Source organism: Columba livia, chromosome 26, assembly GCF_036013475.1.
Source record: "Columba livia isolate bColLiv1 breed racing homer chromosome 26, bColLiv1.pat.W.v2, whole genome shotgun sequence".
Lineage (NCBI taxonomy): Eukaryota > Metazoa > Chordata > Aves > Columbiformes > Columbidae > Columba > Columba livia.
Genome location: NC_088627.1, coordinates 3,034,048 through 3,048,266, shown reverse-complemented (window position 1 = coordinate 3,048,266; position 14,219 = coordinate 3,034,048). Strand labels below are relative to the sequence as shown.

Genomic DNA, 14,219 nt, shown 5'->3' with positions numbered 1-14,219 from the left:
TCTGTTTAAGCAGGAATGCTTCTCCTACCCTTTGTGCTTCCTAAATAACTCCTTCCCATGGCACATTACTGCTCTAATTAGGCATCACAACAGAAGCACCAAAAGCCCTTCTACATGTTAATTCAGAACAATGCTCTTTAGGAAACAAACTCTATACCAAAGCGCTAAATTTCAAGGAATAAGATGTAACAGAAAAATAAAGGTACCTTTTTCACTGCCTAGTTTAGATAATAGACATAGGCAGGGAGAGCAAAGCCAAAAAAACCCACCAATACCTCTTCCCAGTACAAAACTTGAGATTAAGTAAATCATCTTGAAACAGGAAAAGGTTTCTCAAAATACCTTAATGCTTCTTAATAAAATAGGTGCTCTGTGTTATTAGGTTTCAATAAAAATTTGGCCAGTAGTTTTAGTGACTACCAGAAGAGAGACCATCCTCCATCGTCCTGTTTTCCTGCAAGCACAACTGGCTCTGCTTCCCTCTACAGCAGCACTTAAGCACTTACAGTTTTCCACTGATTTACACTTTCTGAAAGCCAGAACCGGGGACTATGGTGTTGGACATACTTATGTCCATAACTAGACTTTTACTGATGTAAGAGTCAATCAATAAATGGGTCTGCCCCACCATGGTGTTCATGGGTGGACCGAGATGTCCTAAGCTTAATTTACTCAGAGACTCCCAACATCGGATTCAAATCATCCTGGATGGCAGCACTGGCAACAGCAGACACAGAGGAGACAGTTCAGCTGCAGACTGTGTTGCCTGCATGAGCATCCTCTCCTCATCCTCCTCAGGGACACCAGAACAAAGCCACTTTCTTTTCTGGGTACTGCTTTGAAGTAGCCTGAGTACGCCTGTTCAGCAACCCCTTTAAAACAAAAATTGCATCTAAATCACCACCGCACACTAAGAAACACCAATGGGAAATACCTCCACAGGGACAGTCTTCTTGCTCTTGCACCTTTGTATTTTCAAGGCTCTTCACTTCAGTGGGGGTAGCTGCAATTGCCGCAGGCCAAATTAATGTGGCATGTTAAAGAGGAGATCAGCACACCTGCTCTCTAATAAAGATTTTACTTCTGTTGCTATATTTATTCTTGTTTCACTCAGTCTAAAGTAAATGCTATGCAGACTCAAAGCTGCTTATAGGGAAACAGTGAGAGCCCCCAGGTACATCCAAAGCACAGAATTAGGTAAATAATTAAGTTACCTCATACACTCCCAGTTAATTCCCATGCCTGGATTTAGTTCATATTTTCCTGCGTTGAATATGTCTTGTTACATTAGCTATAACTATTCCATTAAAATAATCTTCAGACTGTTTGGGGGTTCTCTTGATTAATGAAGTTTCCTGGGACAGATTCTCCCAGGACCAACACATAGCAGGAACAAGAGATGCTTTTGTATCTCTAACACTTGTTTCCTACAGATGCAGTGCCAGGTCCAGGGAGCTGCAAACACCTCAGTCACAAGGAGAGACTTATCTAACAAGAGGTTCAAACAGCCCTTGGAAAGGACGCCAGCCCATTTTACTCAGCACAGCCTCGTCACCTGAAAACTTCGCAGAGGTGCTTCCCAACATCTGCAGGCTGTCAAACAGCCTGAGTCACAAACAGCGCTTCTCTGCCATCAGAGGGAAGCGCATTGTGCGTTTTCAGGCTCACCTACACAGGTAAACTAACTACACATTTCCCAGCTATTCAGACAGAAAGCCCACACAGCTGGTTTCAAATGTGCAGTCTGGAGTACCTTGCTTTGCAATACCCACAAGAATCTGCTTCCCTGCCCAGACACAGCCTGACACACATAAAACAATCGTGCAGAGCTGGCTCAAAGCTTATCAGTAGCCTCGGTAAAATTTAATTTTCTTGCTGCAAAGACCAAGGGCCAGGCAAGGACAAACGGCCCCTGCAAGGGACAACTCCACAGGCCCCAATAACCGCTTACAGCCCAGATCGGCTTTGTAATGGAACGCTGCAGCACAAAAACCTCATCCCTCACCATCCAGCCTCACTAAACTGCCCTTTTTTAAGTGCCTCTGAAACGTCTGTGAGTGCCTACACTGCCCCCAAGTCTGGTTTCTGTTCACAAATTATATAAGTGTTCAAGCTTTCTTTGGAGATGCCATTAGAATCTTTACCAGAATGCGTTTCTATATGGCACCAGTTCTTTCAAAAATTTCCACATATACTTGTAAGTCTACATCCAGTGTGCCCCAACACTCCTGGAATAAAAATAGAAGCACACTACCTATATACAAAACAGCAAGATCTCAAAATATACTGAACAAACATAATGCTGGTAACCTCAGATTTCAGCTGTGAGAGGTAACCAGCAGATGTTAAGATGCATCTTGAACAGAGTGAGACTCCCCATATGGCTTCAAAAAACATCTTATTTGCATGTTTCTATGCAAACTGAAATGCTCATCAGGGATTCTCTCAGCTGCTCACACCTTCCCCCCCAAGTCTGCACCACCAGACTAAGCCAAACTCACTGCTGGCTTTATTTCCTACTTAAAGTGGAAAAACTTTACTTCTCCGCAAGCTCTCCAGTTTAAACTGGAACTCAGGCAAGGAATATGTTAATGCAGACAATTATAAAGACAGACAACGCTTGACTAAAAAGTTTTGAGGCAGCAGAGACCATTTCAATCGATAAGTTACACACAGCAAGCTCAAAGCAGTGAGGAGCATGGCTGCCCACAGCAGGGGCTGTGTGGAAACATGGCTGCTGCAAACACCTCACACAGGGACCACCACACCTCCAGGCACAAAAACGGCCTCCCAAAATAAAAACAAAGCATAAAACGTACCTTTAAGCTTTATAAAGACTGCACAGAACACCTCTAGCAGAGATTCCTGTGTCGTTTGATGCCCGCTCAGGCCGCAGAATGTTCTGGAACCCGCCCAGCCTCACAGCCCACCCCCGGGGGCGGGGGCCCAGGACCTGCCCCTTCCTCCTCCTCGTCCTGTCTGGTGTCCTTCATCCTGTGGCATGGGCACACCTGGAGCCGCTCCTGTGCCCACCATGGCCCAGCTGAGCTGTGTTAGCAATCAGGGCCACCAACAAGCCTCAGGTGGGCCATGGCGGGGGGACACAGCGGCACGGCGACCCCTCTCCACCGAGGGACCTCCCCCTGTTGTTTGCCCACTCCATCAAAGCATCTCAAACTTTTCTTTTTTTCCATAAAAAAGAAAAGTTTTTCTAAAATTTATTATCTGCTCTGTCTTGGCAATTTTTGCCCTAATCACCTTCTACTCACATCTGTCTCTAATAACAAAAGGGGTTGTGCTTTAATCCCACCTGAATTTAATTTAGCCCGCATCAGTCTGCCATTATCTAATTGGCACCAAAGCGTTTATTTGTGGCTGTGGAGGGGGTGGAGAGGAATAAGCAGGGTATTCTTTAGAGTTGATGGTTTTTCAGTGGTTCCTGTTCTCATTTGAAGGTGCTGGGATCCTGGCTCTGCTCACCCTCCCTTAGAACATTCCTCCAGGAGAAGCTGCTTTGGGTGGAAACTGGGGTAAGTCTGTGTCTTTTTTTGGGGGGGGTCAGATGTTTGTACTGTCTGCTGGTACTAACCATGGTCTGCATGTAGAAGCTATCATAGAGCAGGCCCTGTACACCCATTAGGTTACAAAAATACTTATTTGTAAGCAGTTGGTTTTCAGCCCACAGGTGAGGAGCTGTGAATCATTTAATTCTCAGTGCAGAGCTGAATGAAGAGCACACTCGAGGTTTGGTTTGATGGAGTCTTTATGGTTTTTTTTCTTAAACTTGTGTAGAGTCCAGGTGTTTCTAAATGCTTGTCTAGCTCATAGTTTTTTGCTGGGTCCAGCTGGCTGCCCTTGGTGGGTTTTCTCTGGGCAGGGCTGTACAGCTGTCTATGGGCTGCTCATCTGTGCAAGGGCAGTGCTCACCTGGGCAAGGGAGAGCTGCCTTGGTTTGCAAAGGCAGGACGGGTGGGTATGTGCTACTTATTGGAGTGCAAAGAGAGCAGAGGGCTCTCCAAAAAATGCAAAATTATCTGGGGGTGCTGGGTCAGATGGTGACTTGAATGTGTGAGCAGCTGAAGCAAACCAAGCTTATAGTGTTGTTTAGGTACATGATACTGAATTGTCAGCCTTTCTACTTGTGTAGAAGTAGTGGCCTAGAGCAAAAATACAGTATGAGCAAGTCCCTGGTAATTCCCAGACACTTTAATCAGCTGTACCATTTCTTGTTACGCTTCCAGGCTGATGTCCCACTTCTAGGTGTGAGCCCCATTTCCACCTGCCTACATGAAGCTGCTTCAGTGCTATAAACCAAGTGCCCTGCCCCATGTGGTATCTGCTGCGGAGTTTTTCCCCTTATACAGGATTTCTGTAACTTGTCTCCTGAGTTTAACATGAATGAAAACATGAGCAGTCTTGTGAATAGGAAATGTGATGCTGCATGGTACGTTTTTAGCACTCTGCTTTGGGGATTAGATGCACAACTCCTGTTGCCATAGCTTTCGTCCCTCTGAGACTTAAATGTGTCACATAAACTGAATGAGGTACACAACCAAAGCCGGGGGAGAGGGGAGTATGCAACAAAAGAGGGAGCCACAGGAAAAGCAGGAACCCTTTCTTTTAATTTCAGCCTCATGATTCAACATTTATGATGTCAATAATTCTAAGCTGTAAACAGCAAGCTGACAAAAGCTGTGTGTGGGAGGGAGTTAAATCTGAGCTTAAGATGACTGGCGTTCCTTGCGATCACTAGCCAAGCCTGCTTTAAAGATCTGCATGCTCATTGCAGAATCTTATTAACACTGACAGCCTTCCCAAGGGAGATGCCAATACCAGAATAGACTAATGTTCCCTTTTAGCCCCCCTGTGCAGTGGCCAATAGTTGAATCTGGGTAGCAAGGGTAGGAAATTGCTCCTGATTCATGTAATTGTTCACAGTGGTCCCCAGTGCACACTGCTAGAGGAGGTGACAATAAATGGGAAGGTGTCTGTGGAAGTTGGTTTGTTTTGTTTTCTTCCTCTGTGGAAAGTAAAGGGAGAGAAATTGTGTTTCAGTCAAGGAGGCTTCCTTGGGAGCCTTCCAGATGAGCAACAAATCATTCTGTTTGACAGTGTTTGTAAGAGGTGCCAACCCACGCTTGGGCTGTTAGTAAGCGAGCAGCTGCTTGGTGCTGGTGTCCTGGGTGCCTTTGGTTTTGCATGGAATGAGAAGTCAGCCACAAAAGAAAAAGACAAAAGCAAAAACCAAGCTGGAGGGCAGCGGCGATTCCTTAGAACCCTGTGAGGACTCATCCAAGATAGTGGTGGAGGTCCCAGATTTGTTCCTCTGCCTTTAAGAAAAGTCATGGCCAGCCATGGTGTCAACAGAAAATGTCACTTTGAGAGGGTCTTGTTCCTTAATAACAGAGGGAGCTGCCCAGAGGACCAGCCAGGTTCCTGCGAACCCCCCTGAATGAATCTGTGATACGTTTTATTTGTATTTCTCATGCAATTTCCTCATTTGGCTCCCTCTGGCCTTGGGCTGGTCTGCCTGTTCCAGTATTTAATTGAAAGGAAATATGTGCAACACCTGTTAAGTTTGGACTATGAGCTCACCTGGGGTCTCTGCCACAATATAAATAATAACAGCTTCAAATGATATTTTTGAGTGATTGGCTTTACACTCCTGTAACACTGCATAATTGAGCAGGGCTGTATATAGGTTGTTTTTCTGGTACAAGAAATAGCAGTTGCACAGGGTAATTAAGTTTTTTATAAGATGGTGGAAGACTGGATGAAGAAAATGTCAGGATGTTAACCCACTTATTCAGGCACTTGTATGTCTTGAGCAAAAGGGCTCAACTTTACTGCTGTGGCTCAGAATCGGATTTTGACCTGGGAGATGTGGAGGGAATGTCAAGAGCCCCGTGCTGGGGCTTCTTGTTCCATGTACCTCATTCCTCCCCACACCAGCCACTCTCCTAACTGCATATTTTGTTTTCCCTTCACTGCACCTTCATTTTCAGAAACCAGTGACAAATAAGAAACTGCATATTTACACCTTGTTCTCATTTTGGCTTCCCTCCCCATGGCTCTTGTGCCCAAAGTAAATGCAGCAAGGAGAGGTGATAATAGAGGTACCGATTAAGCAGCCCTGTGTGACTGACCGAGGTTCAAGCTGGGTGGAACAGCAATGCTGGTGGCAAGCTTCCCCCACCCCCCTCTTCCAAATCATATATTTTTCAAGTTCACATCAATTACTTGTGTTTCCAACTCGGTAAACTTGAATGAGAAGGCTTTCTGTAATCTGCTGACAAGACACTGAAGCACTTTTTCTTGCTTAGCTCCTCCTGATGCAATCTAAATTGGGGGTTTGCAGGAAAGAAATCTGGCATGGAGCTAGAAAAGCTTAAAAAACAAAGAAAAGGAAGGGAAGATATTAAGTTAGAGCCTGTGAAAAGATTCTAGTTCTGATCTTTTGTGCAGGGAACATGTGCCTTTTTGAGGGTACAACTGAACAAGGTGTAAATACAGTTGTGAAACAAAAGGTGCTTGTGTGGCTGCTTCTGGTGAAGTTCTGCTGCAGTAAACATCCATACTATCTGAACATGTTACATAGTTCAATAGCAAATGAAATTTCCTACCTTAAGGATCTTAGTATTAAGATGGATGGGAGTTTAATTAGGTTTTTGTACCTAGGCAGCTGATTCTCGTTTCCCTGTACTTTACACAGTGGGCTGCTCAGTTGCCATTCCAGCAGGTTCAAACTTTGTGGCAGGTGTCTTGCACATAACCATTTCTGTTTTCTTTGTGCTTGGTATTAACTCAGCAATGTAGTAATGTGTTTCTAGAGGCAATAAAACTAATACCTTAAACCTGCACCTTTCACTGTGAGTATAAGTTGAGAAATATGGCAGAGGAGCGACTGCTTAGATGTAAAAATAATATGAGGGCAAGACAGAACTGGCACTGAAGTGCCTGAAGGTATTGGAGAAGCCTAGGTTTGAATCTAAATTTAGATTTTGCTTGGGCTTATTCAGAATAGGTCATCATTTTAATGTTACTGCCTGAAAACCATCTCGGTTTGTATGGAAGGATTTCTCTTTGTGTGGTAAGTGGAAAAGCGTTGGAGAAAGGGTTGTTGGAGCACATGTTTGGCAAGCAAGGTGTCTTTTGTCTTCCTCTGGCTCCATCAACATGAGATGAGTGGGGATGTGCTGTGACAAGGTCACTTGTGTTGTTAAAACAGTGATGATGTCAGTAGCACTTCAGAATTTTAAGGATTGCTGTGGTTCCTGCAGTTTTTCCTGCACAGCAGCCTTGTTTTAAAGGGTTACTCTGGGCTATTAAACTTTCTATTGAAGCCTTGCAAAGTCTTTGAGCCTTGAAGAGATTTGAGTGCTTCAGATTCATCAATACTTGGTGCAATGTCTCTATAATGCTCCAAGCTCAGTGTGTGGGGTCCAAGCAGATGCACCAAAGATGTTTCTAATGTCTTCTTTGCATGGAGAGATGAATAAAATGGACAGGAAGGTGTGTAGCTTTGCCCTTTTACCATGAGTAACTGGTGCTAATGGAGCTTCACAGGAGCTCCCATCATCTGGATGTGTTATGCTCCTGGGACGTTTGTGGGGGTTGTTGGGTTCATAATTCCTTTGTGCATGTATAGACCACTGTCTTTGTGTACCAGAAACTGAATAATCATCATAGATGTGGCACAGTCAAAATATGCCTGGATTTAGACGGATGTCCATGAATAGTTTTCTTCTGAAACTAAATTCGTAACAGATAAGAAAAAGAAAGCTTGCTCACAACTGGTGGAGACTGCATCCTAACCCTGTGCCAAGGGTGGATGTGCCACAGAGCATGCAGTTTGGCAGAAAGTTTGTCTGTGATGTGTTTTCAGTTCTCTTTGAAACAAGATGCAAAGCCGTTTGCAAGGGATGCGTGATGTTGGAGGGAAGCAGGCTGGGTGATGGAGAACAGAGGGAGGCTGGTGCATTGCTGGAGCTCGTTTGCACTCAGGACAAGGCTGTCTGCATGACAACTGCCACCAAAGCTCCTTTATGCAGCCCCTCATCTGGTTCCATGTTGTTTTTTCTACATAGTCTTCAGAGCTTTTAATACAAGGAGAGCATGTTGCCTCACCATGACCCTGCTCCGGGTACCAGGGCTGGTAAAAACCGTTGTGTGTGCTCTTTGGGGTGTAGGGGCTGCTGCTGTGTGACTGGTGGATTGAGAAAAGCCTGTTGAGTCATCCAGCCTGCACAGCCAAAAAATCTGAGTTGGGAAATAATGTCTCAATAGGTGTTTAACCAAGCCCTGGTGTTCTCATGTACAGCTGAAAAGCTGCTCAGTGGAACTAATTATGCTCGTTAGGCCTGATGAAGTCACTTCTACAATGCTGAACAAATACCGGCAAGATTTTAATTTTGTCCAATGATTATTTGTTTATGATGCTAGAAAACTCAGTCCGAGCTTGTTTGTACCCGAGGAGCTCAAGTATAGCGAGAACATTAGGGGTAATCAGAATAACGGCAGCAGGTTTAGCTGAGGTTTCACTCTGATATCATCCAGGCTTTGCAGGGGCTGGATGCAAACCCTTGTAGATGATGCTCTTGGCAACAGGATTTTCCTGTTCCTGTTTTCTCATGGTTTTTCCCAGTGTCTCAGTTTACTGCAAATTTCTAATTGCAGCTGGAAATCCAAATGGATTACTTTAATGCTTTGAAACTGATTCTGGAAGAAGTATTATTGAAGGTTTTAGAACAAATTTTCTCTTTATTTGGGACTACCCAAGGCCTGCAAACGTATCTATTGCCTGAAAGGAGGAGTGTTTTCTGTCACATCAGTCTCAACAACCTCCCATTGAGCTGCTTTTTTTGTGGTTTGAAAGCTGTAGCGAGCTGAAAAACTTTGCAGCAGTTGCATGCAAATCCATCCTCCGCTCTTCTCCCAGGGCTTATGGAAATAGCGGAGGAATTGTCACACATCCCAGCGTGACAGCGCTGAGCAGCAGCATTGATGTGCTGGGGGAGAAATGTGAAGTGGGAATTCAGGAAGCCCTTTAAAAGTTTGGATGTCTGCTGGGTTTGCTTTTCTTTCGCTTTCCCCACACAGAACTTCCCACCTTTCTTGCATATTTAATCTGAAAACCGGCAATCTCTAGAAGAAATCGCCTCTGCAGAAATCAGTTGACAGGTGACTTGAAAGGACTCATTGCACAGCTGGCAGCAGCTGGAGCCAGCGGTGGTGTGCTGACTTGCACTACAACTGCACAGTGCAAGGTCAGGGAGGATCGCAGAGAGGGAAAGGAGAAGCGGTGAGGAGCTGCAGACGTGTGTTTTTCCCGGGGCTCGTGTGGCACGAGGCAGTTTGTGCTGCTCTGAGTGCAGAGGGCGATTCTGCTGCGTTCACAGCCCAGCCAGCTCCCCGCGCTGGCTCCATTCGCTTCCTCCCACGCACGTTACGTGTGGGTAGGATGCCCCGAGGAGGAAAACACAAGATGAAAAACACATGAAAAATTCAGGGATTTTTTTATTAATAATAATAATAAAAAACCCTCCACATGTTTACGTTGTTATTAGAAGCGCACAGTTGCATTTCAGCTCACAGGTATGGAGTAAGGGTGGAAATGTAGAGTTTTGGTGTTAGTTATTAAATTCAAGTCCCCCTCCAAAGCAGTGGAAGGTTTCTAGTGCTTTTTTGTTATCGCTGGACACGTTTGCACTCCAGCGTAGCCGAGTCATCGCCTGCTGCAGGCAGCAGCAGCTCAGTTGGCGGAGGCTGCGATAAGTCTGAGCATCTCAGACCTAACGAGCGTCTGGGATCTTAAAGCTGTTGGTGCCATCGGACCTGTGCTTTCCTTGTTAGCTACAAGGCACTCATTTTTTTTCTGTAGACTGGGCCTTTGAATGTCAGTCTTATGTCCTCTCCCACTTTCGCTTTTCCTTTTTGTAGAAGAAATGCAAGGTTGGGACAAAGACAAGGAAAAACCCTGTTCAAAATGGTGTGATTGTCTCTGGTGAGCATCTGTGCCCAAGGCAAACCCGTGGCTAGGGGCTGCTTGAAATATTCCTGTCTAATATAAAGCAGAGTGATGTGTAAGTTGGATTCTGAGATGAACGGCTGAGGAGATTACAAGGTGAGCAGAGCACCGTGAAGATGCTCTCCTCACAATACTTGGATGCTTTCTGTCCAGCTATACGAAAGAAACATTTGCTTTCCCAAATGTGAAAAGTCTTGTCCGTAGTGGAGGAAATTTCTGTGCTAAATTGTGCAAGATGTGGAAGGTCAGAGCATCCGGACGCTCGCCCCTGCAATGGAGTGATGGGTGAAGGTTGCTGCAGAATCCACAGGAGTTCTTCACCTTCGTGTGGGAATCGATGTTCTGCGAGGAGCCGGATCCCCTGCTTGTAAATCAGTTCAGCTTGTAATATCTGTCAAGTGTTTGGGGACACCTGGGTATCTGATGCTGTATAAATGTCAGTTGTTATTACAGTTTCTTGCTCAGGTTATTGATTTCTCCCCTGCTGTTCTCACTGGGATGGAGTGATTTGAGGCCTTTGGTAGATCAGCTCTTCTTCTTCCAGCTTGTCTTGCACGTACTGTACTTTGAAGCCCCTTTCTCCAAATGGTGGTGTAGTTAGTGTCTCATAATCAGTTACTGCTTTCCCTGCTGTGTTTTTTTGTGCCCCTTCAGCCCAGTGGGTTAAACAACACCTGGGACCTGGGTTTGTCCCTCTGGGGCACAGAATAGCTCCTGTGATCCTTGTGATGTTCTGTGGGCTTTGTATCCTGCTTCTCCTCCAATGCACACATCCGTGCCCACTTACCCTTTATCCTATAAATTCTGTTCTTGTTTGAATGAAAAGATGCTCAGCTCTATTATTTTAGTCTGAAGGACAAAGTTATTCTATCTCATAGTAAATGCGCTGCCGTAACCTTTGAAAGATCAGCCGTGAAATAGGAACCTTTGACAGGAGCTGATCCCGCTGGGGTCCCTGCAGTGTTTTAGTTTAACACTCAAACCTGCTTCGGTTAAAGAAGAAGAAGAAGAAAAGAAGATACTATTCTTCTCTCCTTCCCCTCCTAACCGCACAAGTCTTCTCTGCCCCTCCTTTCCTTATTACCATCATTTCTAGAAAATGTTGAGCTCTTAAGGGCAAAAGGGCCCAGTTTTGATTATTTAGGCATATTTATTTATCAAAAGCACTGATACACAAGTCTCTCTTGTCCTAAATCAGCTGCTCTCTGAACCTCTGGTGCTTTAAAAAGCCTTTCCTGGCTTTCCCAAGTTATACGAGGGCTTTCCAAGTGCCACCAATGTGGGACTAGTGCCACTAGCCCGAGGAGCGCTCAGTCTGTGCTCCACCAGCAGTGCTCATAACAGTTATTTTAACTGGTACAGCAAGCGCTGGGTTTGGTGCTGCCAGGGAGCAGGTCTGTCTGGGATTCAAACTGGCCCTAGTGAGGAATAGATACTCAGCTGCTGTAAACTGACTGTACAGCAGTAGCAGGGGGTGATGATTTATAGAGCTGAAGGTCTGGCTTGTTCATCTTTTTAATTAGTATCAGATATTTGTCTGGAAGCGTTCCTTGGATCAACACGTGTGCCAGGTGTTCAGAAATGCAGCACAGGGGGGATTGCAGGTCCCAACAAGTTGCAGTCTGCGGTGCAATTAGAGGTGACTGCTGCTTGAATTCATCTGCTGAGGTGGAGTGCAGCTTGGACAATCGCCCTGAATATCACCCGGGTAAATCTTGGAACCAACGCTTCCATACACCGCTGTGCTCAAACTGAATTAAAGCCTCTGTGGTGTGTCAACTCCAGCTGCAGTTGTGTCATTGGTACCAGGTACATCTGACCAGTTGTGTTCAGAATCATGGATCCAGTTTTGTGACAAAGAGCGGCTTGGTGAAATCACACGTTTCTCAGCTCTTAGGCAGGATCCTGCCTGCTACATCTATATTTTAGCTGCGTGTCACCAGAGTTAAAGGGTTCTAATGGAGCAGAAAGGGCACGTGGTTCCTCCGTGCTTGGCAGAGAACTTAATACAGATGCGGGGAGGACAGGAGAGAGGAGTCATGTTCACCTAAATGTGAATGAGAGACTTCTACGGGTTTCTTTCCTTTTTTTTGTGTGCACTGGGAGCAAGGGGCAATAAATTGGAGGATTTTTATATCTTGCGTAAAAGCTGACGTTGCTAAAATATCACATTATCTCTGCCATAAATGAGCTCTTCGAAGAGACACAGCTGGACTCTGTGATTATGGGAGCAAAGTTATTACCAGGAACCATCAGCCGGCACTGGAAGAACTGTGGGGAAGTCAATAATTTATTAGCACTAGTTTCTGGATTATCTGGTTTCCTAACGCTATTCCCTCCCACACTGCTCAAGTAAATGGTATTTTCATTATGCAAAGCCAGAGATTGTCAGGGATGCTCCCTGTTCAAATTCCTGTTGTCTGAACAGGGTGAGAATAGGTCTAAGAGGGGGTCCTAGGAGATGATGTCCAAGACAAGTGAAAATGCAGACCCACCCTCTTGGTCCTTGTGTCATCTGTGATTTAGATTGCAATCCACAGATATTCCTTCTGGCTCCATTCAAGCACCACTTCTGACAGAGCTGTTTGAGGGTTCTTGGCACCCAAATGTGCTCTGAAGATGATAGTGAGAAATAGCTGAAGGAACTGAATCATCTCCAAAATAAAGATCCAAGGCAGATAGAGATAATCCCTGTGTGGCTTGGAGCGTGAGGAGGAAAGTATGTGTTCTGATGGTGAAACAGCAGGGAGAAATCGGATATCTGTGGTCTTTTGGGGGTGGAGAAGTCCATGCATTTAATTATGTTGAGGTGGGAACCAGGTATGCAGGGAAGAAAAATTACATGACCATTGAGACTTGAATGAGAAGAGCGGCTGTCCTGTGCTTCCCAGAGCCTTCTGAGCTTTCTGTAGGTGTTTTCACCACCCTAGAAAACACTTGGGAGCTGTGCAGGGGTAGGAGATAAGAAAAGAGGAGCTTGGTGCCTGGATACTGAGTTCCACAAGGGGAATTCTCCTTCACTTCTGTCCTCCTCTTCTACACACGCTGAATTAATTTACTGACTTGATAGACCATAACACCTCTGTCACCAGGAAAGCAGAATGTATACAGCTTTTTATATACGTATTCCTTGCACCATTAAACTATTCTCTCTATGGCAGAGCTTATGGATAAGTTCCAAGAGGTAACCTGGGATGTTTTGGGGCATAGCTTCCTGTGATAAATGTGTATTCACACTTGGCAACTCCTTAGCATATAACCCAGATTTCTTTAATTTTATAAAAGAGAAGGCCTTACTGTAAGGCCCTGGGGATCTTTGTGCGACTGAATGCAGTGCATCAAGGGTCAGTACTGGGGCCTATATTATTCAATATATTCATCAATGTTTTGGATGAGGGAATAGAGTGACTGTCAGCAAGTTTGCTGATGACACCAAGCTGGGAGGAGTGGTGACACTGGAAGCTGTGCTGCCATCAGAGACCTGGGCTGTATTGGAAGGGGGTGGTCAGTAGGTCAGAGAGGTTCTCCTGCCCCTCTGCTCTGCCCTGGGGAGACCACACCTGCAATATTGTGTCCAGCTGTGGCCCCTCAGTTCCAGCAGGACAGGGAACTGCTGGAGAGAGTCCAGCGCAGCCACCAAGATGCTGAAGGGAGTGGAGCATCTCCCGTGTGAGGAAAGGCTGAGGGAGCTGGGGCTCTGGAGCTGGACAAGAGGAGACTGAGGGGGGACTCATTCCTGGGGATCAATATGGAAAGGAGGATGGAGCCAGGCTCTTCTGGGTGACACCAGTGACAGGACAAGGGGCAATGGGTTCAAACTGGGACACAGGAGGTTCCGCTTAAATTTGAGAAGAAACTTGTTGGGGTGAGGGTGGCAGAGCCTGGCCCAGGCTGCCCAGGGGGGTTGTGGAGTCTCCTTCTGTGCAGACATTCCAACCCGCCTGGACACCTTCCTGTGTAACCTCATCTGGGTGTTCCTGCTCCATGGGGGATTGCACTGCATGAGCTTTCCAGGGCCCTTCAACCCCTGACACTCTGGGATTCTGTGAAATATCAAATCTATAACAACAATAAAAAGCAGTCAACTTGTCAAGTAGTGTGCTTTAACTTAACCAACTGCTACAAAGCCTTTCAGTGACACAAAATTAATAATAAAAAAATATATTGTCATATGATGCGTTACTCTTCATTG

The 14,219-nt window shown here is 45.5% G+C and overlaps 1 protein-coding gene and 1 non-coding gene across 2 annotated transcripts in view; one reads left to right on the top strand and one right to left on the bottom strand.

Moving 5' to 3' along the window:
• The window catches only part of CSMD2 (CUB and Sushi multiple domains 2), a 264,468-nt gene extending 261,508 nt beyond the window's left edge, over positions 1–2,960 (bottom strand). Inside the window, exon 1 of the mRNA XM_065041591.1 lies at positions 2,820–2,960. The gene's annotated coding sequence lies outside the window, so the exon portion shown is untranslated. The remainder of the gene's footprint in view (positions 1–2,819) is intronic.
• LOC102087592 (uncharacterized) overlaps positions 2,940–14,219 on the top strand; it is a 102,171-nt gene continuing 90,891 nt past the window's right edge. Inside the window, exons 1-2 of the transcript XR_010468154.1 lie at positions 2,940–3,083; positions 3,456–3,530. This is a non-coding gene — a transcript (uncharacterized LOC102087592). The remainder of the gene's footprint in view (positions 3,084–3,455; positions 3,531–14,219) is intronic.